The 25,961-nt window shown below is 49.4% G+C and overlaps 1 long non-coding RNA gene across 2 annotated transcripts in view; it reads left to right on the top strand.

The window, feature by feature from the left end:
* The window catches only part of LOC144771668 (uncharacterized), a 305,772-nt gene that overhangs the window by 185,095 nt on the left and 94,716 nt on the right, over nt 1-25,961 (top strand). For both annotated transcript variants that reach the window (XR_013599420.1, XR_013599419.1), the window contains exon 2: nt 16,860-16,933. This is a non-coding gene — a long non-coding RNA (uncharacterized LOC144771668). The remainder of the gene's footprint in view (nt 1-16,859; nt 16,934-25,961) is intronic.

Genomic DNA, 25,961 nt, shown 5'->3' with positions numbered 1-25,961 from the left:
TTTCCGTGAGGGGTCACTTGGTTCTCGCACATTTTTTCCTAAGCAGAACTTGGTCCAACACTGAGGTTGTGGATCCCTGTCATTGACCTAGATGGTGTAGACAGTTTGTTGTTTCTTGTTGCTGTCAAGGAATAAGGGCCTTTTTTAATGCTAATTGGGGCGCAGTGCAGTGAATGGTCCTCACATAACTGTAGGGACTTGGAGTAGTTAGCAGTACATACAGACTGTTCTATTTCCGTAGTTACTGACACCAGTAGACGCCCATTGGACAGGGTCTTTGTTGTTGTTCTAGGTTTGAGTGGAGGGCGACCCTGTCCTTTTTCCCTCTATGCTCCTATTGTGGTTTTGACTATTGTGTACGGCGGATCAACCGTGAGAGCTTGTATCCCATTATTAGGAGGATTTTTTATGTTTTCTCTGTGCATGTAAACTAATCCGAGCCGCATCTGCTCTGGGTTACTATTTGTGTTGTGTGTGAGAAAAATGTAATATAAATTCCTTTGAGCATCTGCAGGGGTGAGCGTTCTGCATATTTCATACTAATGGATAAAAACTGCCTAGCTTTTACATATGAGCAGATAGCAGCTATCCTAGCAGGTCCATCGCTCCTATCAGAAACTCCCCTGCTAGGTACCACCACAGCTAGAGAGGAATGGGAGAGGCTCAGCACCTTAAAAAAGAAACAGGTCAGGATTGCTCTTCATGGAGCATTAATGACTGAATACTACACTGCAGGAGCAGCCCCAGCCAGTCTTTTGGTGAGAATAGAGCCCCGAATATTTTGGGACGATAGAAAATTTAGACTTGACTGGAGTTTCATTGCAAATAAATGCACTAGAGACTGGCTTATTTTAATTATTAGCACGGCCAAGAGGCTAAGTGAAGAACTTCTAAAAGAAATCTTAGACCTTGAAGAAACAATACAACGTGATACCACCCTCCTGGATACAAAGGATCAATTGAAAAGAATCCAGGACAATCTATCTGAATATAGAAATTACATGGTGACGCAGAAATTGAAAGGTCTAACCCGCAATTTGGAGAGGTTCATACATGAATGGGCATTCCCTTATGTAAAGGACGAGTACTACCAGACGTCACAAGATCCTCAGACATTTTCGGGGCGACAGAGGGGCCGAGGTGCAAGACAACAAACAAGACGGACCCCCAACCACTGGACTTTTGACAATACTTCCAGTGAGGAGGAAGAAGATACACCACAGGGCAACCGCATGAGGTTTAACCAACAGAACCGGAATAACGAGGATCTGGGTGCCCTCTTGAGGTCTTTTTTGGTCCAAGGCCAAAGGAACAACTATCGCGGGGGAGGGCAGACAGGCAGAGGAAGAGGCAGAGGAAATCAGCCCAACCAGTCCAATCAGCAATGGCAAGCCTTCTCACCCAGAGTGACCCACAGCAGAGGCAGGATTCAGAAATAAGGAACAACATTGTAGTGAACCTCTCTGATCATGTCCTCACAGGGAACGAAGAGCGAGTACCTAATAAAGGTCTTGGCTTTATTCCAACTCCAACTCATGATTCCTTTAAATGTAGGATTGAGTTTCATGAAACCATGAGGAAGATTAAACTCAAGAAATTCTTTAAAGACAAGAAACCTGATGAGAGGACCTCATTTCGGACTGACCTGAGGAAACCATCCACCTTTTGCCCACCATCTTCTTCTTTGGGCCCAGAGGTGGCTGTTTTTGAGTCTTTGGTCCTACATGACATAGAGGAGATTGAGAAAAAGCAAAGGATTTTTTTTTGTTTGTTTGTTTTTTTTAAGAACCTTTATTGTCACTTCAAGTAAATACAAGTATGGGCCTACAACCATCCCGGCCGGCCGCTAGTCAAGTCAGAAGTACAGCAAATCAATGTAGAAAAATACAGCAGCCCGAAAATCAGGGTCTAAGAAGTGTCCAGGATATAACTTGTATTCAAGCGCACTGTGCGAGATTCAGGATTTAAGAAGGTTCATTTTACAATAAAGAAAAACTCAGAATCAGTGCCATACGGTCATACATGGTCCTACAATAGCAAGCATGAAACAGGAAATCCGCAAATAGTGCATATACGTTTGAAGTATTGGGGGTGGGGCACACGAGTCAGGATAAATGTAAAAACAAACATGTTACGTAGCAGAGCTGCACCCCACCCCTCAAGACGAGACATACTGTAGGAAACACAAAAAATGACGACACCAAAAAGGAAGAAAGACAAAGGGCCATAGAAACAAAGAAAGGACAAATCATCAAACCCCATCTCCCTACCCCCCACCCTGCACCCCTGCAGAAGGCTACGGCCTATCCCCCCCAGCAGCGTGCCTGTCGCCCTAAATAAGAGACCCGAAATATAGAAAAAGAGAAAAAGAAGAAAAAGAGGAAAAAACGTGGGGAAGGGCCATCGATCTGGCCACCCGGCCCCCCCCCCCCACCATCGCGCTCAGTAAAAATCCTAAAAGCAAGATCAGAATAGCCATGAAAAACATTAATCACCGACAGCACAATCAATAACATCCCCGCTGAGTGTCCCCCAAATCACAGTCAGCCAACAATAAGGTCCACTATGTCCTAGACGGTCTCACCCCTGGCCTTTCCTATCAGTAGTACCAACATACGTCCACTTATCAATCGGCATACAGAGCAGCATGGAGGGTCCAAGTGATCCGGGTGGACCGGGCAGTGTTGTTATTCCATGGGGCTTCAGCCACCAAAACCCAGCCGAGTATGTACGGCGGAAATCCGTCTGCGTCAGTATCGACCCCGAAAACATCCTCCAGTCCGGACACAGTCTCACCAGCCAGGGAAAGAGAGTCACACCATCCGGTAAGCACTGAAACGCCGCCAGGGCAGCCCAAACCATAGATCGACGTTGTTTCCCCAGCCTCCGAATAAATAAGTGCCCCAACGAGTCACTCACATGTACAACAGATCTGTCCAAAGCGATCACATGAACCGGGTCTTCCAGCGTCTCCACGAACAGAGGCGTAGCTGGAGCACTCATCACTGACGCAGAGGCGGGCACATCGGCGCTTCCAGGAGATCGAACTATGTCCGTGTGGAACGATGGGACAACAATGGCGGCCATCCTTCTTCCCAGATCCCGGGCGTCCCGGAGCAGGGTCGTATGCAGGGTTGTTAGCGCAGCCAGGATATCTCTGGACGTGGGCTCTATCTCGTGTCGCCAGACCCCAGGACTCTCCCGCACAGCAGCTTCTCTGCCTGGATGTGGTCTGCGTAAGAGGGTGCCGTCCGCCATCTTAGCTGATCCGGCCTCGTCCTTCTCCACCTCACCTCGGGACCGGGCCCCACACCAGGACGCAACAGGAGTCACCACGAGGACCCCGAAAGTCAAGGCAGGCTTCCCAGCGAAGGGCCACCAAAAGGCTAAACAAAATCTCCGCCGCTCCCTGGGAGCCGCCCGCCGATTCCGGGAGAAGCCATTAGTCATGCCCGGATACAACACTGGAAAGGGGGCCAAGTATCGTGCACTCCCCTTGACCCTGCTTCACCGCACATCCCACAAGGCACTCCACTCGATGGACTGGGTCGGCACTTTCGCCATCGGCCATCAGATCTCCGGTGCCCTCCGGCCAACTCCTCACCCCCACCAGAGGCCGCTGTTGTCGCAGTCGCGGCCGGCGACTCTCCTCACTCGACACCCCGGTCTCAGCTCCGTGAAGGCTGCAAAACAGTCGGGGACATTTCCACGGGTCTGCCGCACGTAAAAGCCTCAGGAGCAAACGGTCAGTGAAAGTTATCCTTCGCCTACTTAAATATGCCGTTATGGCTCAGGATAGTTGCCAGGATGTATGCGTGGGGTGAGAAGGCTCACGGAGCCGAGCGTCTATGCAGCCATCTTGGTCGCCAGCTTGGCTCCTCCACCAAGCAAAGGAATTTTGAACACAAAAATATGGCCAGGGCTGACTGGGAAGCAGTCAAGAGCCTGCAAGATAATCAGAACCTGACAATGAAGTCAGCTGACAAGGGCGGGGCAATTGTCCTCCTGAATACTGCAGACTACGATGCAGAAGTGATGCGCCTACTGAGTGTTAGGACTAATTATCAACCGCTCAGCAGGGACCCTTTGGAAGACCTATTGAAAATTATACATGAGATGGTAGGGTCAGCAAAAGAGAAAAAAAATGGATCTCTACAAAAGAGGCGGAGTTCCTGGTTAACACCAACTCCAGGACTCCGTCCTTTTACATACTCCCTAAAATCCATAAACCCACGCGTCCCCCTCCGGGACGTCCCATTGTAGCTGGGATTCAATCTGTCTTAGAACCGCTTTCTCAATATGCAGACTTTTTCCTCAGAGAATCTGTGGTAAATCAGAGATCCTTTGTGAAAGATACCACTGACATTCTAAATATTCTTGAGGAGATACAGTTTGACCCGAGTGAGGAATTCTTTGTCACCATTGACATTGAATCTTTGTACACTTGCATACCCCAGGACGCGGCGCTGGTGGCAGCAGCCCGCGCCCTGGGTGACCAAGAATGGTTTTATGATACCACCCAGGCATTTGTACTCCAATGTATTGAGTTAGCCCTTACCAGGAACTACTTCCGTTATAAGAACCAACTATATCTCCAGGTCTTGGGGACGTCAATGGGGGCCACTATGGCTCCCAGTTTAGCCTGTATCTATGTTGGGCAGTTCGAGGAGCACGTCATCTATCCTAACAACAATCCCTTCCAGAGTAGTCTCCGACTCTGGAAGAGGTATATAGAGGACGTGCTCTGTATCTGGTCAGGCACCGAGGAGAACTTGCTCAAATTTTTGGATTGGCTAAACGAGCAAGATGCTAATCTTAAATTCACCTGGACCTATGACAGACACAAGGCTGTTTATCTGGACTTAGATATTGAGTATAGAGATAATATGATCAATACCAGTGTACACCAGAAGCCCACGGACAGGAACTCATTACTGTCTTACGATTCCTTTCATCCCAGGGCATTGAGAGACAACTTGCCCGTGGGACAGTTCTTAAGATACAGACGAAACTGCTCTTCTACTAACACTTTTTTGGAGCAATCAGAAGAATTGGCGTCTAAACTTACAAACAGGAATTACCCCAGAAAAGTTGTTAGACAAGCTAAGAAGAGAGCTGTAAATACACCAAGAAGTGCACTTTTGGAGAAAGTTGCCAAGCAAAGAGAAGAATGCGTACCGGTGGTGATGACATATGACCCGTAGGCGACTAAAATAAGACAATCTATTAGGAAGCACTGGTCTCTGTTATCAAGTAATACATCTCAAATGCCACCGCCAAGATTCGCTTTCAAAAGAGCATGCAATCTTAAAGACAAATTAGTACACTCACGTGTCACTACTGAAGGGAACAGCTTGACATCGACTGTGCCTAATGGGCACTATCCCTGCGGCACGTGCTCAGTTTGTCCACTCACGAAGAAGAGCACGAGCCTGATGCTTACATCAGGAAATGAATGGTTCCTTAACCATTTTAGTAATTGTAACTCTACCCAGGTGGTGTACAGACTAACGTGCCAATGTGGTTTACACTACATAGGACTAACATCGCGCAAAATCAAAGTGAGAATACAAGAGCACCTCAGCACCATAAGGGCAGGCAAATTAACAACTAAACTGGTACAACATTGTTTCAAAGAGAAACATACTTTCACCTGGACCGTGTTACAGAAGGTGAAAGGTATTGATCAGAACATTGAGAGCATTTTGCTCTCAAAGGAAGCACGTTGCATTTACAGTGAAAAAACAGACCAACTGGGGCTCAATGATATTATTGAATGGAATAAGATCAAGCCATGAGATTATAGGCAGCTGTTGCCCTTCTGCTTTGAGGTTGCCCTTGTCCTTATCCAAACAGGTGTAAAGAAACCCCCCTTTTTTTGACCCCCTGTTTTCAACTCTGAGCAATATCAGGTCCTCTAGTCTAGATGTACAACAAGGTTTTTACCATAGCATACACAATCAACACTCTTTATGATCTAAACAGAGTGCCCTTTTGAGCTGCTTGTAAATATGGCAGGTTCATTTGGCATGTTCACCTTGACCTTATCCAAGCAGGTGTATTCTCCTGTTTAAGCTCCTATATATCAATTCTGAGCTATATTAGGTCCTCTAGTTTAGATGTACAACAAAGGTTTTTTTTTTTTTAAATAACATACACAATTAAGACTCTTTATGCTATAAAAAATGTGCCCTTTTGAGCCCCTTGTAAATAGACAGGTCCATTTGGTATGGAGTGATGCAGACACGCTGCCCCTCGGGTTTTAGGTCTACATGGTAGGAGCCTGAATTTTTAATACAATTGACAAGATTGCATTTAGACCGGTCTATTCTCTGACCAGTCTAAGATGGCCTCCGCTAGAGTGCCGCACTGTGACAGTGGTTTCTCTGCGTGCAAGATGTATATAGAGTAAACCACGCAGCGTCCGTTGTTATTGAGCCTTAAGACACTAAATAGGCATATTAAGGCTCTATATGGTTATTGGTCAATACATTCACCGGCACCATTCCCTCAGCAGTCTATACCACTCAAAGATGTCTGCCACTATTTCCATTACGTCACGTGATGGGTGAGTGTGGGCAGACTCCGAGTCTCACGGTTATTACGGCGCATTCGTGACACATACACTGTGGAGGAGACAAAGCGCTCACTATGAGCTACAACGGTGAGAAGTATCGGATGAGGACGTGTGTGAGCATGGTTGTTTGGTTCGGAAGCGTGGACAAGTACACGAGATGTTGAGTGTGCTTGGTTCCTATGATACAAACAAGGGTGTTTGACCTACGCTATCTATACTCAAACAAACACGCGATACCATGTTGGTAACGATGTGGCAATATGTAGAACTTATGGAGAGTGCTTCCGACACGTGTCCTTGTGACTGTGTCTATATGTGAGCATTCGATAATCTAAAGACAATGAAATCAGTATTAGTCAATAGGTGTGCCTGTCCTCACTCGGGTGCTTAATAGAATGTGGTTTGATGGCCTTAAATTATGACAAAGGTTGCAAGCGTGTTTTAACATTTTGAAATATGTTTGTTTGTTTATATTGATAGAATGCTAAAGTCAAAGCTAAGTGAAGGCAAGCCCTCACGATTGGAGTTCGCTTGCACCTCTCCTAACCACGGGGCGGCCGGTATGATCAACTTGGTCGGCTCTGGGTAATCAATGCTCACACACAATACTGTAGTTTTGGCTATCTATACATGCGTTTACATGCTTTTAACTGGTTTCATACGCCTCTTGTTCCTTGACAGTTAACACAGAACAAGTGTCCATAAGTGGAGTGGCAGCATAGAGTGCAGCCCTGATGAAACTGCCTACAGGCTTGTGGCAGTGAAACATGTCGGCACTGGCATTAGGTAATGGTATGCATGAATAGCTACCTTCCTTTTTATTGGTACAACATGCATACATTTCCCTATGAATAAAGTTGGTTAAGGGGTTTGTATGTTGTGTTTTATGCACTCTTTTATGTTGTGTTTGTCACTAGCAGATGCTCTCTGCTTTCCACTGTTCGCTACACGTTTTTGGTTGTTTGTTTTGGACACTGTCTTTTCCTCTTTTCTTTGAGAATCAAGTGACTACCGATAATGAGACAGGGGCTTGTCTGGAAATTACATACCAGTTACCCCGTTGGTGGTGTTTCCGTGAGGGGTCACTTGGTTCTCGCACATTTTTTCCTAAGCAGGACTTGGTCCAACACTGAGGTTGTGGATCCCTGTCATTGACCTAGATGGTGTAGACAGTTTGTTGTTTCTTGTTGCTGTCAAGGAATAAGGGCCTTTTTTAATGCTAATTGGGGTGCAGTGCAGTGAATGGTCCTCACATAACTGTAGGGACTTGGAGTAGTTAGCAGTACATACAGACTGTTCTATTCCCGTAGTTACTGACACCAGTAGACGCCCATTGGACAGGGTCTTTGTTGTTGTTCTAGGTTTGAGTGGAGGGCGACCCTGTCCTATTTTCCCTCTATGCTCCTATTGTGTTTTTGCTAATTTGAGGAAACCTTAAGGCATAACTCATTAATTAATTAGTATCTCAGTTATTAAGTATCTAATCTATTTCACTCTGATATGGTGAACAAGTAAAGCAAACAGGTAGTTGCAAATATGCATCAAAGCTAAAGTCAGGCGCTGCTTCTGGTTTGGTTTTTCAGAGTTACACAGTTTAATAGCTAATGCATTGCTTTGCAGGAGATGACGTCCTTGTCATTAACACATCATAGCATTAGCTAAACTGTGCATTTGGACAGTTGCTTAGGCTGTGTTAGTCATTATTCATTTCAAATAGCTGATGCATTTATTTTCATTATTGTGCAGCAGTATGTATTACATGCAAAGCATTTAATGTGTGTTGTGATAGGGGATTCTCTAATTATTTCTCTCATCTTACATCATAATCAAAAGGTTTATCTTTTTTTTTAAATAAGCCTTCAGAATGATATAATAGCTCTCACAGCCCTCTCTGAAAGAAAGACCAGAACGTTGACATTCCATCCAGACAAGCAGGGAGGCTGCGAGGCGAGCCATTCAAGGCCATTTGAGGTTGTTCATCTCATGACCTATTTTCCAGAAGGGGAAGGCCTTGTTTTGCCCACAGCCCTGCAATCTGAACAAATATGAATGAATTACAGGTCCAAATGTGTGCTTATTCTATTGAATCATTATCCCTCATATGGCAATACCTTTGATGCTTTAAGATTAAGCATGTAGGAATTCTAAAAGTGCACCGCACATAACATGATGCTAATTTCCATAATACTTCGATTTACTGCTTATGCTGCACTAAAAATAACTTCAATTATAGCTGGTAAAAATAACAGTGTGGATTTCTTGTATCCACTCCTACAAAAGGATGCCAGAAGTCACAAAAATAAATATAAATAAATATGCCTGACACTCTGCGGTATTGTTATGTACCAAATATTCATTATCTCTAAGTAAGTTGAGGGAGAATGTGGGTAATAACTTGTCTGGTCCTTCAGTCAGAATAGAGATGTGGTCCATAAGTGTGCTTGTGAAAGAGCCACAAGGATCTACTGGGTCGTGTTTACATAATATACGTAAAAAAATTAACAGCAAACTGCTCAGAGCAGGTAATAATCAGCCATTGTGAACACGCTTCATGGTGGATCAATTCTGAATTATGACATAGGGTGGAGTTTGCCGTTCCACCCAAAGCCCATCGTGGCTCCTTTCCCTTTATTATTTATTTATCTAGTTAGTTAGTTAGCTATGATGAGTATGTACTATCAAACAATTCACTTCACTGCCACTTCAAAATGAAAATCCATACAGTAATGAACATTGTTACTTCCTACCCTTTTGTGAGGCATACTGAGTCTTATGGGGGAATAGTATAAGTTAAAGGGCAACATGTGTATCTTCCAATTTGACTGAAGATGGAAAAGTATTTGGTTGTTAAAATAGTTGTGGATTAATAATTGTATGGCGAGATATCTCCTCTAACAGCGAGTTTTTTTTTTTAGGTCTCGTGACCTTTAAATGCGCGCAAGCGCATTGAGGGAGCGAGAATTCAAGTGCTCAAAACAATCGTGAAACCAAGGGTTTCGTTCGTGCGGTTTTCTTGAAGTTCACGTGAATCACGTGAGCAAACAAGCACGCGCATTCACGGCCGCACAGCACATCAAAGGGCTTCACCCAGCGTGCGCTCTGCGGCTTCTCCTCCCCTAACACGCTGGCATTCACGGCCGCACAGCACATCAAAGGGCTTCGCCCAGCGTGCGCTCTGCGGCTTCTCCTCCCCTAACACGCTATCTCAGCTCTCCTGCCCCCATCCGGCTTCCCTCCGGCCACTCTCTAATTACCAACAGCCACTTTTACCCAAGTATTTTCTTTATATCACAATACCGACAGCATTGTGCTTCTACGTTTTTCATGCTTTGTGAAACTTTATTTAAGTCACACCCGTAGAGACTGTTACATCTGCACATTTTTATCACATGTATTTGGCCATGTGTTTTTTAAAAATGTTTTCCTTTGGAAACTAACCATATAAAACGTCGCTGCACCACTATTCGTTTTATAAAGACGAAATGGTGTTTTCTCCTTCCTTCTCTAGTAGAAGGTTAAAACGTGCACCTCGCATGGTATGTGGTTCTTTTTTAAAGGATCGCCCTTGGCCATTTACTACTTAATAACCATCCTGTGTAACAGGAGCTGCAGCATGTCTTCACGTGTCGGGACAGGTTTGTCAGGCTGCCCTCACGCCCGCACTTTACTCGTGGAATGCTTCTGTTTTTGGTCTCATGGACGCCCATGACTTTGTCTGGTTGCAGCAGACTCGGCCACAGTGGGGCAGCCTCGAAGTGATGGGCAGCTCTCAGAACGCCTGCATCCAGAGGCCGCGTGCCAGCTGTCCATAGGAGCTGAAGCGATAAGACAGCCAGAGAGGCGATGGCAGGGGCGAGGCTAATCGGGGCGAGGCTAATCGCCCTACTAGAGCAAGAAGGATGCACTGCATTCTACGAGACCTACTGGCAACGCCAGTGCTTGTTTAAATAAGAGTTCAGCTCCTAGGTTATCCACATTCATTGCAAAAGCACCAACACTTAGATCAAATGTAGTTTGAAGAGCAGTGTCTTCTGTAAATGTAAATGTGACCTATTCCTAGGACACCCCCGCGCCGCACGGCCACCAGCTGTAGCGTGTGCTCCCCGCCTGCCTCGCTGAGCCTGCCTGCTGCCGGCTGACCACACCCCCTGCCTCGCTCGCCGTGGTCTCCTGCGGTCTGTGTCTGCTGAGTTATTTCTGTTGCCTGGTTGCCTAATTTAGGCTTTTTTGCCCCTTTTTCTCGCTTTCTGTGGGCCCTCCTGTGCTGTTTGTCCCCATTGTTGCCCCCTGTGCCCTCCCGCCCTGCTCCCCGCTTCCTGCCGCCGTGAGATCGGACACGCCCCCTTTTCTTTCTGTGCCCTCCCCGCTCCCGCCTCCCAGCTGCTCCTCCCTCCCTCGCACTTGGCCATAAATGGCGACCGTGCGGCGCAGGTGAGTGTGACCTATTCCTAGGACACCCCCGCGCCGCACGGCCACCAGCTGTAGCGTGTGCTCCCCGCCTGCCTCGCTGAGCCTGCCTGCTGCCGGCTGACCACGCCCCCTGCCTCACTCGGCGTGGTCTCCTGCGGTCTGTGTCTGCTGAGTTATTTCTGTTGCCTGGTTGCCTAATTTAGGCTTTTTTGCCCCTTTTTCTCGCTTTCTGTGGGCCCCCCTGTGCTGTTTGTCCCCATTGTTGCCCCCTGTGCCCTCCCGCCCTGCTCCCCGCTTCCCGCCGCCGTGAGATCGGACACGCCCCCTTTTCTTTCTGTGCCCTCCCCGTTCCCGCCTCCCAGCTGCTCCTCCCTCCCTCGCACTTGGCCATAAATGGCGACCGTGCAGCGCAGGTGAGTGTGACCTATTCCTAGGACACCCCCGCGCCGCACGGCCACCAGCTGTAGCGTGTGTTCCCCGCCTGCCTCGCTGAGCCTGCCTGCTGCCGGCTGACCACGCCCCCTGCCTCACTCGGCGTGGTCTCCTGCGGTCTGTGTCTGCTGAGTTATTTCTGTTGCCTGGTTGCCTAATTTAGGCTTTTTTGCCCCTTTTTCTCGCTTTCTGTGGGCCCCCCTGTGCTGTTTGTCCCCATTGTTGCCCCCTGTGCCCTCCCGCCCCGCTCCCCGCTTCCCGCCGCCGTGAGATCGGACACGCCCCCTTTTCTTTCTGTGCCCTCCCCGCTCCCGCCTCCCAGCTGCTCCTCCCTCCCTCGCACTTGGCCATAAATGGCGACCGTGCGCCCGCACAGCGGGCGCGCCGATTGTGCGCCGAAGGCGCGCCAAAGGTAAGCCCGTATGCGCCCGTCCGCGCCAGGACCGCGCCCAGCGCCAGGACCCCTGGCCCCCGCAGACAGCAGCCCATCCGCCGGACCTACGACGCCACCGAACTCAACGCACTCAACACTGGCCGATCCCCGGGATGCCACCGAGCCACTCCGAGACGCACCCACGGACCCTTCAGCTGCCACTCCTGCAAGTTCACCTGCAACCGGACCTGCACTACACCAGCATCCAACAAGCCGAACACCAGCAGCAACCACCTGAAGTGCATCCTGCTCAACATCCGCTCTGTCCACAGACACGCCATCGAACTCTGGAACCTCCTCGATGCCACTTCTCCAGACATCGCCTTCCTCACGGAAACCTGTATGAACGCATCCTCAGCACCCGACATCGCCATCGCCATCCCGGATGGATACAAGATCTCCCGGAGGGATCGCGCCAACCAGACGGGAGGAGGCATCGCCATCATCCACAGGAACACCATCCGCATCACGACCAACACCGACGACACCCTCACAACCGCCGAACACCTGCACTTCCAGATCCACACAGACCCCAAGACCACACTCAGAGGCACCCTCATCTACAGACCCCCGGGACCTCGCACACAATTCAGCGAAGACATCGCCGACTTCATCAGCCCGCACGCCCTCCCCTCCGCTGACTACATCCTCCTCGGGGACCTCAACTTCCACCTGGAGAACAACAACGACCGCAACACCACCACCCTGCTGGACAACCTCGCCAACCTCGGTCTCAAGCAGCTGGTGACCACCCCCACCCACTGCGCCGGACACATGCTCGACGCCGTCTTCTCATCCAGCAAGGACATCGTCTACAGCCACGCCACCGGACTCCACTGGACGGACCACAGCTGCGTCCACTTCAGCTTCAGAAGAACCACAACCCACCACCACCAGCAACAGGTTCCTCGCAGGAGCTGGAGCAAGATCACAGCCGACCAGCTCGCCGCATCCCTGAGCCAGCACCCTCCCACCAGCTCAGCGAACCCTAGCCAGGCCGCCAACAACCTCACGAAGTGGATCAGCAACTGCGCAGACGACCTCGCCCCACTGAGGACCCCGTCCGCAGATGACCCCCCGTGCCATCCTAATCTGGCGGGGGCTCTTTTCTCTCACCGCAGCGGTGAATCCGCATCCTCCGGGCCGGCGGTGGCTTCTGCTGGCCCGGAGGCTGCGGATTCACCGCAATCCTAATCTGGCCCTTAGTCTTTGTGAAGAAAAGTGGTTATGTACAGATTAATAGTATTACATATCAATGACACATACTTTTGTTTAGGCAGAAATATGCCTCATGATGATCTGCAGGGGTGGAGGGGCTTCCAGTCACACCCTAAAATGGTAATGGGGACATTTAGATGATAATTAGAAAGGCCAGAGACATACACTTGGCCTGCAGGTATTTCCATCGTTTCCGGGATGCGTCGTATTAACAACAATACAATGTATCCGTGTGCTTTCGCCTGCGCAGATGCACACTTGACTGCCATGCTCCAGCGTAGGCACCCTTGTGTCATGTTGCAAAGGTGCCTGAATTGCGGGGATGGTTGTTTTTGTGCAGGAAGGGACACCTTCGTGCACAAAAACAATCATTGATGGCATTTTCCTCTTTCTATGCGTGTTGTGGAATGCAGCACACGTGCAAAGAGGAAAAAAGAGGAGAAATAAAAGTATTTCTCCTAGTTGTGCCACTACTACGCCTCCCTTGGGGAGGCGTAGGATTCTGACGCATCCTCAGCTTTACAAAACTTTGTAAATCTAGGAATGTGTCAGGTTCCGCAGATGATACATGGGAAAACACACACAGCAACACCCATGGAATGAGTGAAAGGATCCCATATTTACAAGGCCATGAAAAGTCACGGAGGGTGACTTTACTTGGCCTTGTAAATATGGGCGGGCACACTGCACCACTGGTGCATCAAAAAAAAGTGATGTACCAGCAGTGCAATGGGCTTGTAAATGATGCCACTCAGTTGCAACACACTGAAACCTAGCACATACTCTGGCTGGATAAAACAAAAAGTGAAAAGTCAAAAATAGCTTTTTTCCCTGGTAATGCAATTCTGACTCATGGTTATATTATGGACAATTTAATGCTGAATATGTACCAAAAACTTATGATGATTTTGTGATCACTTGAATTTACAGAGCACTTCATTAAGACGAGGACATTATTGACAGTATTACTTTCTCAATAGGTATGTGGTCGAGGCCAGTGATTCGACATGAACAACACCAGTCTACTATCCGCAGCTCTTTTGTAAAAATAAAAAGTGCTAAGATGACGACATTGGTGAACTACCAACCTATTTCCAGCCTATCCCAATAAAATCTTGGAAAGCACACTTGCACAGTATATGGAGCTAAATAACCTTGTCCGTGACCATTAGTCTAGATTACAAAAAGCTATGAGTACCAAAACCACCATAACCTTTATTTGGAAGAATTCCTTCTTTCCGTGGATGAGGACAAAAAACAGCTGTTCTACTCCTCGACCTTTACGCTGCTTAAGACAAAGCCAGTCATGGCATACTGTGGGCAAGTCTAAACCTTGTCTGGATCATTTGCAATCATTTCTCAACTACCACAGCCAAAATGTCAGGATTGGTCAGACAGGTCTTCAATACACAGGGCCTGATTCACAACGATATGCTGCACCTTAGAGTAACCCCTTTCTCTGCCCGAATCCTATCACCGTTAGTAGTAAGTCTGCCCTTTTCCTACCCACTCACCTGTGCCCCTCCCACATTTACTACTAAAATCTATACTTACATTTGCGGAGACTCCACAATCGGGGCAGAGAATGCCACACATACTTTTTGTAGCACTTTATGTTGTGCTACAAAAAATACTACAAAGTGCAGTTTGTGAGTCAAGCCTACGGTGTCTTTGAGCATTACATGAGAATTATCAATGCTCCATTTACAGTTCAGCAACAAAATATGTCCCTGGCACGGCTTCTTGAACAGTTACCAGGCAGTGGCGGTTTTACCATTTGGGCGGTGGGGCGTTGCCCCACTAATAATTATCGGGCAATTTATTCGAGCGGCGCGTTAATAAAAGTTTTATAAATTAACGTGCCGCTCGAATTAATTGCCCGATAATTATTGCCCTGCGGCCGGGGTGTCAACCTTCACTCATGTCACAGTATGGTCACCACTGTCTGACACTGGGTGGCGCTGGAGTGCCGGCACAGTGCACACTGCGCATGTGGTGTTTGCCCGCTGCCTTTCTGCAGCTAGCAAACTCAGTGGATTTTGAAAAGCAAGCACTGCAGAGTACGGGGTTTGCCTATGCAACATACCCCAGTGCTTGAAAAATGAGCGGCGTTTTTTTTATGCTCAGTCCAATCCTGATGCTGCTCTCTTTAGAGAGCAGCTCTCCTCTAAAGAGAGCAGCGTCAGGATTGGCTACTACAGTACTACTGTAGTACTCTCCTGTAACAGTACTACGACTGTGTCTGTTCTCTTGTTCCCAGCAGTCTAGTGTCTCACCGCGGGGGTGGGAGCATCTCACGTGGTGGGCAAGCAATGCCCAATCACTGTAGTGGCTTAGTGTTAAGCCATTCAGTGATTGGGCATTTCTTAGTTTCTGGGCAAATCGGGCCGGCCCACGGCCAGTCACCCTTCCTCCAATCCTCCTCGTGGTCGTGACTCGTGCGCTGCGCATGAGGGACAGAGACTGTCTGGTATGAGGCCTCAACACCAAGTCGTCGAGTCTGTCATCACCCACCTGCACTAGTTGAATTATTTTTGGAGCGTTCAGCGTTGTTGGACGGGGACGTGTGATAATAAATTCCGACGGGACCTGCTGCAGGTATGGACCCGAAAAATATAAAAGTTAAGTTGACAATCTATGCTCAGGGCCCGGCTCCGGCTCAGGCCTCCCACCAGCTGGTTTTTAGCTTCTCAAAGGAAAAACCCAGTATTGTGTGGATTTGTTTCCGACAGGCCGCTAAATGGGGAGGCTCGGTAAATAAATAAAAAAATAAAGGAGATGAAGGTGGGACAAGTCATAGGCTTTAACGTAACTGTGGCTCTGGGGCATGTTTGGCGTCGTTTTCGACATCAGAGGTGTACCCTGCAGCACCCAAGCTGTTATAACAAGAATATGTGGCAATACCACCAGAACGTCACCTTTCCTTCACTGTGTCTGCGCAAAGTAAAGGTCGAGGCACTGAGGCAGCATTTTTTTTTAGAAACACAATTACCCTCCGTGTACAAGTATATAGGGTCACAACTGCACTGGTTCAAGCATTTCAGAGACACTTCATCAATAATATATGCTTGTAGTCACAAGAGCCAAACCCTCCTAGACCCGACTCACAATTAATAAAGAAACACTGGGACAGTGTATAACCCATTTGTTTAGATACATTGCTCAACAATTTGTGTTCACGCTCGACTTTGCTCAAGAAAGCTCATGATTTTATGACCAGTCTTTATTTTTTTCAAATTCATTCATATTTGTATGTTGGGGAGAAGTGGGAAAGTGTTAGTATTACTGCCAGAGAAACTGGGGAAACAGGTTCAAGTCTCGGCGTTGACCAACTATTCTGCGATTCTTGGCAAATTACTTAATCTCGCCAAAAAATATGAATCCGACCTTGTGTAATGTAACTAGTGCTCTTGTGAAGCGCTCCAATCCCAACTGGGAATTAAGTTGAGGTCAAAGAAGACAAAGATCATGAAATCCCCTTGAAACGTAGCCTTCAGTTATGCCAAGCTTTGTGGTGTTAATGTAGGCAGATAGATGAGAGACTGGCAAGCGGGCAGGGTACCAGTGAGGGAGAGCGGTCTAAGAAGCAGGCTGGTAACTTACCAGCCTTACCACCCGAATCGGGTGGTGCTGAAGCATCTTGCTCGCTTTAATAGTAAGACATCTTTTAAGTTTGTATTGCTAGATGGTGGTTTATGTATTAAGAGGAAGGAAGCAAGAGTTGTTGTGGATTTGCAGACATTTATAGCAAGGTTTTAGATGTGTGTTATTTTTAATCTTTTTCTATAGATGACGGCTAGGCCTTCTTCAATTCCGGCAATACAATTGTGGTTGATGATGCTGATGATGCTGGCCAAATCGAGGTAACCCAGCTTGCTTACACTCAGGCGCAGCTGATGGGCTTTAACACCATACACCTGACCTGTAAAAAAATCGACCCCTATCTGGTGCAAAGTGGCACTCGCTGTGTGTGTGGATATTCACTCCCATATATATCCCCCCCTCAACCCCCTCTGTCTACACCAGCGCGTGACTCTGTAAGAGTTGCACAACTGAATGTAAGATCTCTTGGAAAACATTATTCACAAATACATGACTTAGTTATCGACCAATCTCTTGACATTTTATTCATTACTGAAACTTGGATGCAAGATGAAATAACATCGGTAGCTAACCTGGCCACTCCTACAGGCTATACTATCCACTCCCTAAACAGACAGACCAGAGGAGGTGGGATAGCGGCAATGACCAGATCCCATTTCGAATGTACTTTCACTAAGCTACAAATTGCAGGCTGCGAGAGCGCTCGCTACACCATTAAAATAAACCCACATCTATCCTTTTCAGGCATTCTAATTTACAGACCGCCGGGAAATGAAAGCAACTTTGTAAAAACACTATTAGAGACAGTATGTTCATTGGCCGCCGGAACAGCGAATTTTAATATTCTCGGAGACCTGAACATACACTTTGACTGCAGTAATGAGACAAAAATAACTAATCTACTCGCAGACTTAGAAGGGTTTCAACTTAGACAGATGGTCCAGGGAGCAACGCACACTAGAGGTCATCTTCTAGATCCCATTTTTACTACCATAGAAGAGGCCGTGGTGTCCTTGCCTATACCTATGACATGGACGGATCACTTGCTGACCATTATGTCCATCCCCAACCAGGCTAAATCCCAGCCCAGGCCAACACACAAGATGTATAAGAGGCCGTGGAGGAAACTACGGTTAGAAGACTTTGCTAATTTGCTCAAAGAACTACCGTTATCCCACTCTGACAACACTAACCTATGTTATGAAAATTACTGTAATTGGATAACCCAGGCCCTGGATATACTGATTCCTACTTCCTGGGTTCAAGTACGGGCCAAGGAGTCAAGCCCTTGGTTTGACGAAGAGCTATTAGCCTTGAAAAAAAGCTGTAAAATAGCAGAACGTAAATGGAGGAAACATTATGACCCCGACCTAAAAGCTCAATACAATACAACTCAGAAAAAGTATCACAGGCAGATCTGTAAAACCCGTGCAACCTTCTATGCCAATGAAATCAATGTAAGTTCCAATCCTTCCAAGATAATCTTTAAAATCCTGAAAGATTTGAGCACAAAAAAAGCAGAAATTAACATCTCTGCATCACAGATGTTCTGCGATAAATTGGCTCTGCATTTTGTGGAAAAAATTGAAAAAATCTACAATGTCTTTCCCGCAAAGCCTGTGCTCACCCCCTCTAAAACAGAAATTATATCCGAACTTACCAGCATTCCGGAGCTAAATCAGGAGGTTTTTGTCGGACTCTGTCAAAAAATCAAATCAGGCTCTCCCCTCGACCCTCTAAAGCCCGAGCAATTCAGGAAAGCAGATACCACAGTACTTGATCCACTAAAAGACATTATTAATACATCACTGGCAACATCAGAAATCCCCTTAAAATGGAAGCAGGCATGGGTTAATCCCATAATTAAAAAACCTAACTTAGATCCGACAAAACCTGATAATTATAGGCCCATATCCTTACTGCCATGGCCTGCCAAGATTGCTGAGTCCCACGTAAATACCATCCTCACGGCACACCTCTATGCCAACAATATCTTGGACGCCTCCCAGCATGGTTTCCGTGCAGACCACAGCACGGAGACAGCACTTCTTAGTGTTACAGAACATCTCAGATCCATCAGAGATTCCGGTCAAACGGCAGCGCTGATCCTGCTCGATCTCAGCGCTGCCTTTGATACGGTCTCTCATGAGGTGCTTCTGTACAGACTGGAGGCAGCAGGGGTGAAGAACGCAGCTCTGGCTTGGTTTAAAGCATTTCTGTCAGACAGATCTTTCCAGGTAGCTACTCCTCCTTTTGTCTCTAAAAAGTGCAACATAATGCAGGGAGTACCTCAGGGCTCAGCGCTCAGCCCAACACTCTTTAATCTATATGTTCAACCACTAGCTGAGGTCGCCAAAAGGTGGGACCTCTCCATCGTGTCATACGCTGACGACACTCAGCTAGTGGTAACATTGAGTGATGACAACGGAGCAGGAGCACTGAATTTTAAACATGGCCTCACTGCAGTAACTGAGTGGCTGACGGCCAATTACTTACAACTTAACGCCGATAAAACGGAGGTGTTAATAGTAGGAAAAAATACCGAAGCCTGGGGAAAGGACTGGTGGCCCGACACTCTTGGCCCCCCCCTAACCCCAATACAGAGGTAAAAAACCTGGGGGTGTGGTTCGACTCAACTTTGAGTTTTACTAGCCACACAAAAAAAGTAGCTGCCACAAGCTTTGGTATCCTGCGCAACTTACGACCTATATTAAAATTCTTCGACCCCTCCACACGTCAGGTAATCATCCAAGCCACAATCCTTTCCCGCTTAGATTATGCTAACTCCTTACTCCTGGGAGCCAATCAAGCGGAAAAAAAACTTTTGCAGCGCATCCAAAATGCGGCAGCGCGGGCCCTAACAGGGCTTCCCCGATTCGAGTCTGTAACCAAGACCTTGGTAAAACTGCACTGGTTACCGGTGGAAAAGAGAATCAATTTCAAGGCCCTGTGCTTGGCCTTTAAGATTCTAAAAAAATCTCTACCTCCCATGCTATGTCATCTCATGACGCAGTACACTCCAAATAGAGCTCTCAGATCCGAAGGAAAAAACCTGGTCACAATCCCCCGTGTCAGACTCGCCCGCACTGGAGGACGTTCCTTTCAATACATGGCTGCCAAACTATGGAACGCACTACCTTTGTGGATTCGGAGCATAAATGACCTTCTTACCTTCAGAAAGGCATTAAAAACCCACCTGTTCTGCTAAACTGACCTGATAGCCTGTCTGTATGTTGTGTACTCTCCTGTCTAGTCAAGCGCCGGGACGCCCCTTCGCTGGGGCAGCCGCCGCGCTATATAAGCGGATGTAACATAACATAACATAACATACATTCAGGCATGATGACTTGCAGCATGTGCATGCAGAGTCTTTGTTTAGCTATATTTCTGTTATGGTGGCGAATACTCTTAATGGGATAATTTGCTGTCTATGAATCATTATTAGCTTTCGTGCTGCTTGGTTGTATTGTGTGTACATCAATATTACCTTATTACAGACGTGCTGATTTTTTTTTTTCACAACTAGTTTATTGGTGAAGATGAGCATATGAAATATAGTGGCAGCCCACAGTCAGGACTACACCACCAAACATTACGATACAATCACAGCACTTAACCAAGTGTCCAAGCAAGGAGATGATGCAATTAAGGATACCGGAAAACAGTCACCCCACCTTCACCTTATATTGCTACCTACCCACCCAACTCCCCGATCCCACCCGGAACCCACCCGAACCCCATGCATGTGTGTACTAACCGTAACGATGTAAGATAATGACGTGGGTAATGTGCGTGGACATGGGCCCTGCCAGCCAGTACGGGGCTAGAGGTCCTCCTCAGGCTCCACTGGAGGGTCCAGTGTTAGATCTCTATAGTCCGCCCACCTCTTCCAAATCTTAAAGTGTTTGCGGGGGCATCCTCGCGCCTCAAATATAGGTCTCTCCAGGCCCATACAGAAGTCCATACCAGCCTTCCATGCAGTCAGGGGGGGGGGGCGCACATTCTTCCACGCTCGGGCCAGGTCCCTTTTAGCCACCACCAGCCCCAGTAGGAGCAGGTGCCGCTTATAAATATTGCCACCAACCCCTTCCAGGACGTGCAACAGACCCAGACGGTGAGTACGGGGGAGGGTCCAGCCCAACACCTCAGACAGACAGCCCCAAACACCCCTCCAGAAGCCAACCAGCCTAGGGCACGACCACAGTGTATGAAGTAGCGTACCCACCTCAGTCCCACACCGCAGACATTCCGGGGACCCAATCAGGCCCGCCTTCCACAGACGCTCACGGGTATAGTATGCCCTATGGAGAATTTTGAATTGGATGAGTCGGAATCGCATTGCGATAGCCGCCCCCCTCGGGGATTCCAAGGCCTCTCGCCAGTCGTCTTCGTCCAAGGGGCCGAGGTCAACTTCCCAAGTCGCCTTCAGTGAGAGAAGAGTAGAGGAGCAGTGGGTGACCATGGTTTGATAAATGCGCGATACTTTTTTGTCCCCAAGATCACCCATGAAGACCTTCGCCTCGATCGGGCTAAAGTCAGGGAGTGAGTCAAGGTTGGCAATGCTGGGCGTCAGTGCATGTCGGAACTGAAGGTACCGGAAAAATTGAGATTGGGGCATATCAAATTCGGCACTAAGGGCCTGAAAGGATTTGAGCGACGTACCAGACATCACTTGACCTAGCTGCGAGATACCTATCGCATCCCAGCCATCAAAGCCTGGCAATTTAGAGAGTTCAGGCAGCATGCCGTTCCGCCATAAAGGTGTTTCAGCGGTCAGTCGGCCCCACCAGCCCACGCGACGCAAGGCCTGTCGCCATATAGCAAACACGAGTCTGGTAACCCTTGGCAGCGAGGTACGCAGTCGGGGTGAGTATAGGATGGTATGGAGCGAGTTATCGCCCATCAAAGCACGCTCTAGGGCATAGGCCGGGTCCCCCCCGTCACAGTACCACCATTCGTTCAGAATAAGGAGGTGAGCGGCCTGGTAGTACGACTGCAGATCCGAGGTGGCCAGGCCCCCACAGTAGGTGGATAGAAAGCATGTGCGCAATGCCACCCGAGCAGGGCCTCCCGCCCAGAGAAAGCGGCCCAGCACTGAGTTGACCTGTTTGAACCACCGAGGTGGAATAGGATACGGATGGTTTTGCAACTGGTAGAGTAGGCGCGGGAGCGCAACCATCTTGAAAATGGCAGATCGGCCAAAGATTGTCAGGGGCATTCGAGACCAAGTTTTGACGTCCGACTGAACTCGTTCCCAGACGGGCTGCAGGTTACGGTCCCAGGCAGTGTCAGCCGAGTCCGAGAGAAACACTCCGAGGTATTTCAGCCCATTCGTGGCCACTCGCAATCCCGAGGCCCAAGGGTCTGTCACCGGGTCTCCTGATAGCACCCACAGGGTGGACTTGTGGATATTGAGATACAAGCCCGAGGCCTCTCCAAAGTGGTGCATGATCTCCAAGACACGTGGGCCCGAGCGTTGCAAATCAGTGAGGAAAAAGAGGACATCATCCGCGTATAGCGCGATCTTGTCCGACAGGGTAGTGTTCCATACAAAGCCCCGTATCTGTGCATCCTGGCGCACTCTCGCCGCCAAGGGCTCCATGGCCAGCGCAAAAAGATAGGGGGAGAGCGGGCAGCCCTGCCTGGTCCCTCGGCCTATGCGGAATGTCTCTGACACCGCCCCGGCGACCCGCACCGAGGCAGTAACATCAGTGTAGAGGAGCTTTATATAGGAGAGGAAGACCGGGCCTAAGTTGAGCCAAGATAGCAAAGTAAATAGGTAGGACCAGCCAACCGAGTCGAAGGCCTTGTTGATATCGGCCAGCAACAACGCCGCCTGGCCCCCCAGGGCTCCAACAGCGTCGATCGCCGCCTGCGCACGCCTGATATTGTGTCGCGTCGCCCTTCGGGGCATAAAGCCTGCCTGGTCAGAATGGACTAAGGCAGTAATGTGTGGAGCCAAACGGTTCGCTAGGGCCTTGGCCAGTATCTTAGCCTCAGTATTGATTAAGGAGATGGGCCTATAGGAATCATGGCTATCTGGGGGCCTGCCAGGCTTCTGAAAGACCACTATTTCCGCATGGCGCCAGTCCGGTGGCAGTAGGCCCCGGGTACGGGCCGCTTCCAGCGCTCGGCGGTAGTGCGATCCCAGCTGCACATGGAACCTTTTAAAAAACTCGCACGGGTAACCGTTTGGTCCAGGGGCCTTACCGGCGTTGAGTTGCCCCAACGCGTCTCCCAGTTCCTCCGCCGTGAGGGGTGCATCCAGGGCCTCCCTGGTCTCGTCCGACACCGGCACCGGTGGGAACTCCTCGAAGAAACGGGCTAAGTCGCCCTCTGGCAATTGGTCACGTGGGGCATACTGGTCTGTAAAGTACGTGGCGAAGCTTGCCGCCAATTCGTTTGGGTCGGTTAGAACGTCTCCGTTGTCGTTCGTGAGACCCGGTAGAGCGAGGGGCTGGAAATCGTGTTGGCACAATCTATGGAGCATGGAACACGACTTGTCCCCCCATTGATACACCCTACTTCTGGTGGCGAGCCACGCCTGTCTGGCTTCGTCTAGCAATAGGGACGCATATGATTGCTGTGCCTGCAGGAGCAGCCGCAGATCCCCCCCATCACCACCGGTACTGTGTTCATGTTCGAGGGTCGCTACTCGGGCAGCAGCCTCCACAGTTTGTTCTCGTCGCTGTCGACGGGCCGCCGAGCACCATGCAATATCGACTCCCCGTATAGTAGGTTTCATAGCCTCCCACACCACACCTACATCGGCACCCTCCACTAGGTTCTCCCGCCAATAATGGTCAATAGTCTCTCGTAAGTGCTTAGCGTAAGCCGGTTTAAGGAGATGCCACGAGGACATCCTCCATCTAAACGGCTGCCGTTTCCGATGGAGATCTATTTTAACCGAAACCGGGGAGTGGTCGGACAGGCCCCTTGGCAAGATGTCAGCGCCCTTCACCCTACACAAATATTCTCCAGGCAAAAACATATAGTCCAACCGCGAGAACGAGCCATGCACTGCCGAAACATACGTATAGTCTTGGGTTACAGGGTGCATATGTCGCCAAGCATCCACCCAGCCTAGCCCCTCACTCATGGCATGCAATCTGGTGGGCGGAAGGGAGGGGGGGGTGGTGCCAGTCACCTCCTGACGTCTCCGGCGATCCACACTCACGTCCATCACGTCATTCCAATCACCCCCAACCACTGCCAGTGATCCAGAGATATCCTCCCATACCGCAAACAGCCGCTCAGCCAGGGCCCACTGCAGGGGAGGGGGGGCGTACACACTTCCAAACACCACCGGCTCCGTGCCCACCATGCCTTTAACAAACAGGTAGCGGCCCTGAGGATCCACCCACTGCTTCTCGTGCACATACGCCACCCTGCGGTGTATCAGTATAGCCACTCCCCTGGATCCTCTGGAGAACCCCGCGTGGAAGACCTGCTGATATCCAAATCTCTGTAGGCCCAGTGCCTTAGTGCCCATCATGTGAGTCTCTTGAAGTAGTAAGACATCTGCCGCTTCCCTCTTCCCCCATCGCAACACCGCCCCCCGTTTAATCTTGTCCAACAATCCTCTGACATTCCACGTAACCACCCGCATAAAGTCCACAGGGAGTCGGTCGATCGATTCAGCCATAGTCAATCGGAGTCCACCATAAAAGCCCCCCAGGCCCGCACCACCCGCCACACACCACACAACGCATCATTTTGGTACACACATGCATTACGCTAACTACCCCAAGAAAAACTACCAACCCCTTCGTCCCATGAACTGCAACAGATCCCTCCCCCAACTCAGCAGTCGCAACCCCGACCGCCCGCATCCCGCCTCCCCCCACCCTATACCTCAATGAACTATGAAGTACCTGTCGCGGCATGGGTAGTCTCGAGCCCAAAACCGAGGGCCCGGGCCCATCCACACCAATGGATCCCAACATCCCAAGCAGAAAAACCATAAACACACCCCCCTCCCCTTGACATCCCACTCACAACTAGGGGGGTGGTAGCCCTTATATCGCAGTCCCCAAGTCCCAAACCCACCCAAGAACTCTCCCCCCAAGCAGGAGAGCAAAACAGTACTATCTCAGAGCTGCACAGTGATCAGTAGTGCACAGGTCACAAGCGACTCAGCGCACCCAGCCCGGAGTCTCAGCATTTCTAGCAATAAATGGGAGCCGAGGCTCCGGAGACTTCAGTGATCTGTTCCCGACTGCTCCGAGTCCTCTGGTCTGCCAGCGTCCAGTGAGCCATCCACCGAGGCCGCACGCCTGCGTGATTTAGAGCGTTTGGACCGCCCATTCTGTGTCGTTCGGTCTCTTTGCGCCCGCGGTGAACCCTCAGGGGTGCCTGGATGAAGACCTGGCTGAGGATTCGGTCTGACCCGCACTGTTTCATCCGTCCACTTGAAAAGGTCTTCCGGGGTATCAAAAAACAATGTCCGAGACTGGAATATCACCCTCAGGCGCGCCGGGTACAGCAGGGAGTATTGTAGCTTGAGACCTCTCAGCTTGGCCTTAGCCGCCACAAAAGACTGGCGCCGTTGCTGCACAAGTCTAGTGTAATCAGGGAAAATCATGATCTTTTGACTTTCAAACAGGAGGGTTTCCTTGGATCTGGCTTCCCTCAGTATAGCGTCCCTGTCGTGGTAATTTAACAGCCTAGCGATCACCGCCCTAGGCCGCTCGCCCTCAGGCGGCCTCTGTGTCAGGGCGCGGTGTGCTCTTTCGATAACAAAGCAGGTAGACAGCGACCCCGGGGGCATCCATGATTCCAGCCACTGTGTGAGAAACTGCTCCATGTTGCCTTTGGCACAGTTCTCTGGAAAGCCGAGAAAACGGAGGTTGTTACGCCGTGCCCGCCCTTCAGCATCCTCCACCCGGAGCGCTGTGGTCCGCTGCGCGTCCTCCATCGCCGCCATTCTCTTCTTCAGGGCACCTACATCTTCTTCCACCACTGATACCCTGGACTCGGCCTCCGTGATTCGTGCCACTGCGTTCCTAAGATCCTGGCGCAACAGGGTTACGTCTGCGCCAACTGCCCCTATCTTTGCGTCCAGCATGTCTCGCGACTGAGTTATAGCCGCCATAAGGGCTGTATTGTCCGGTCCTCCTCCTGATGGACCACCCCCCGATGATCCAGGGCCCCCACCGGGGCCAGTAAATTTGTCGATGGTCACCTGCTTGGTGGATCCACCACCTCCCCTGGTCATGTTCGCCCGGGTGGATGAGGGCCACTAGGGTCACCGGTCCACAGTCAGGGAGACCCGAAGGAAGCCTCTCC

Source organism: Lissotriton helveticus, chromosome 8, assembly GCF_964261635.1.
Source record: "Lissotriton helveticus chromosome 8, aLisHel1.1, whole genome shotgun sequence".
Taxonomy (NCBI): domain Eukaryota; kingdom Metazoa; phylum Chordata; class Amphibia; order Caudata; family Salamandridae; genus Lissotriton; species Lissotriton helveticus.
The sequence above is the reverse complement of the archived record's forward strand: the minus strand, read 5'-3'. Positions and strand labels throughout refer to the sequence as shown.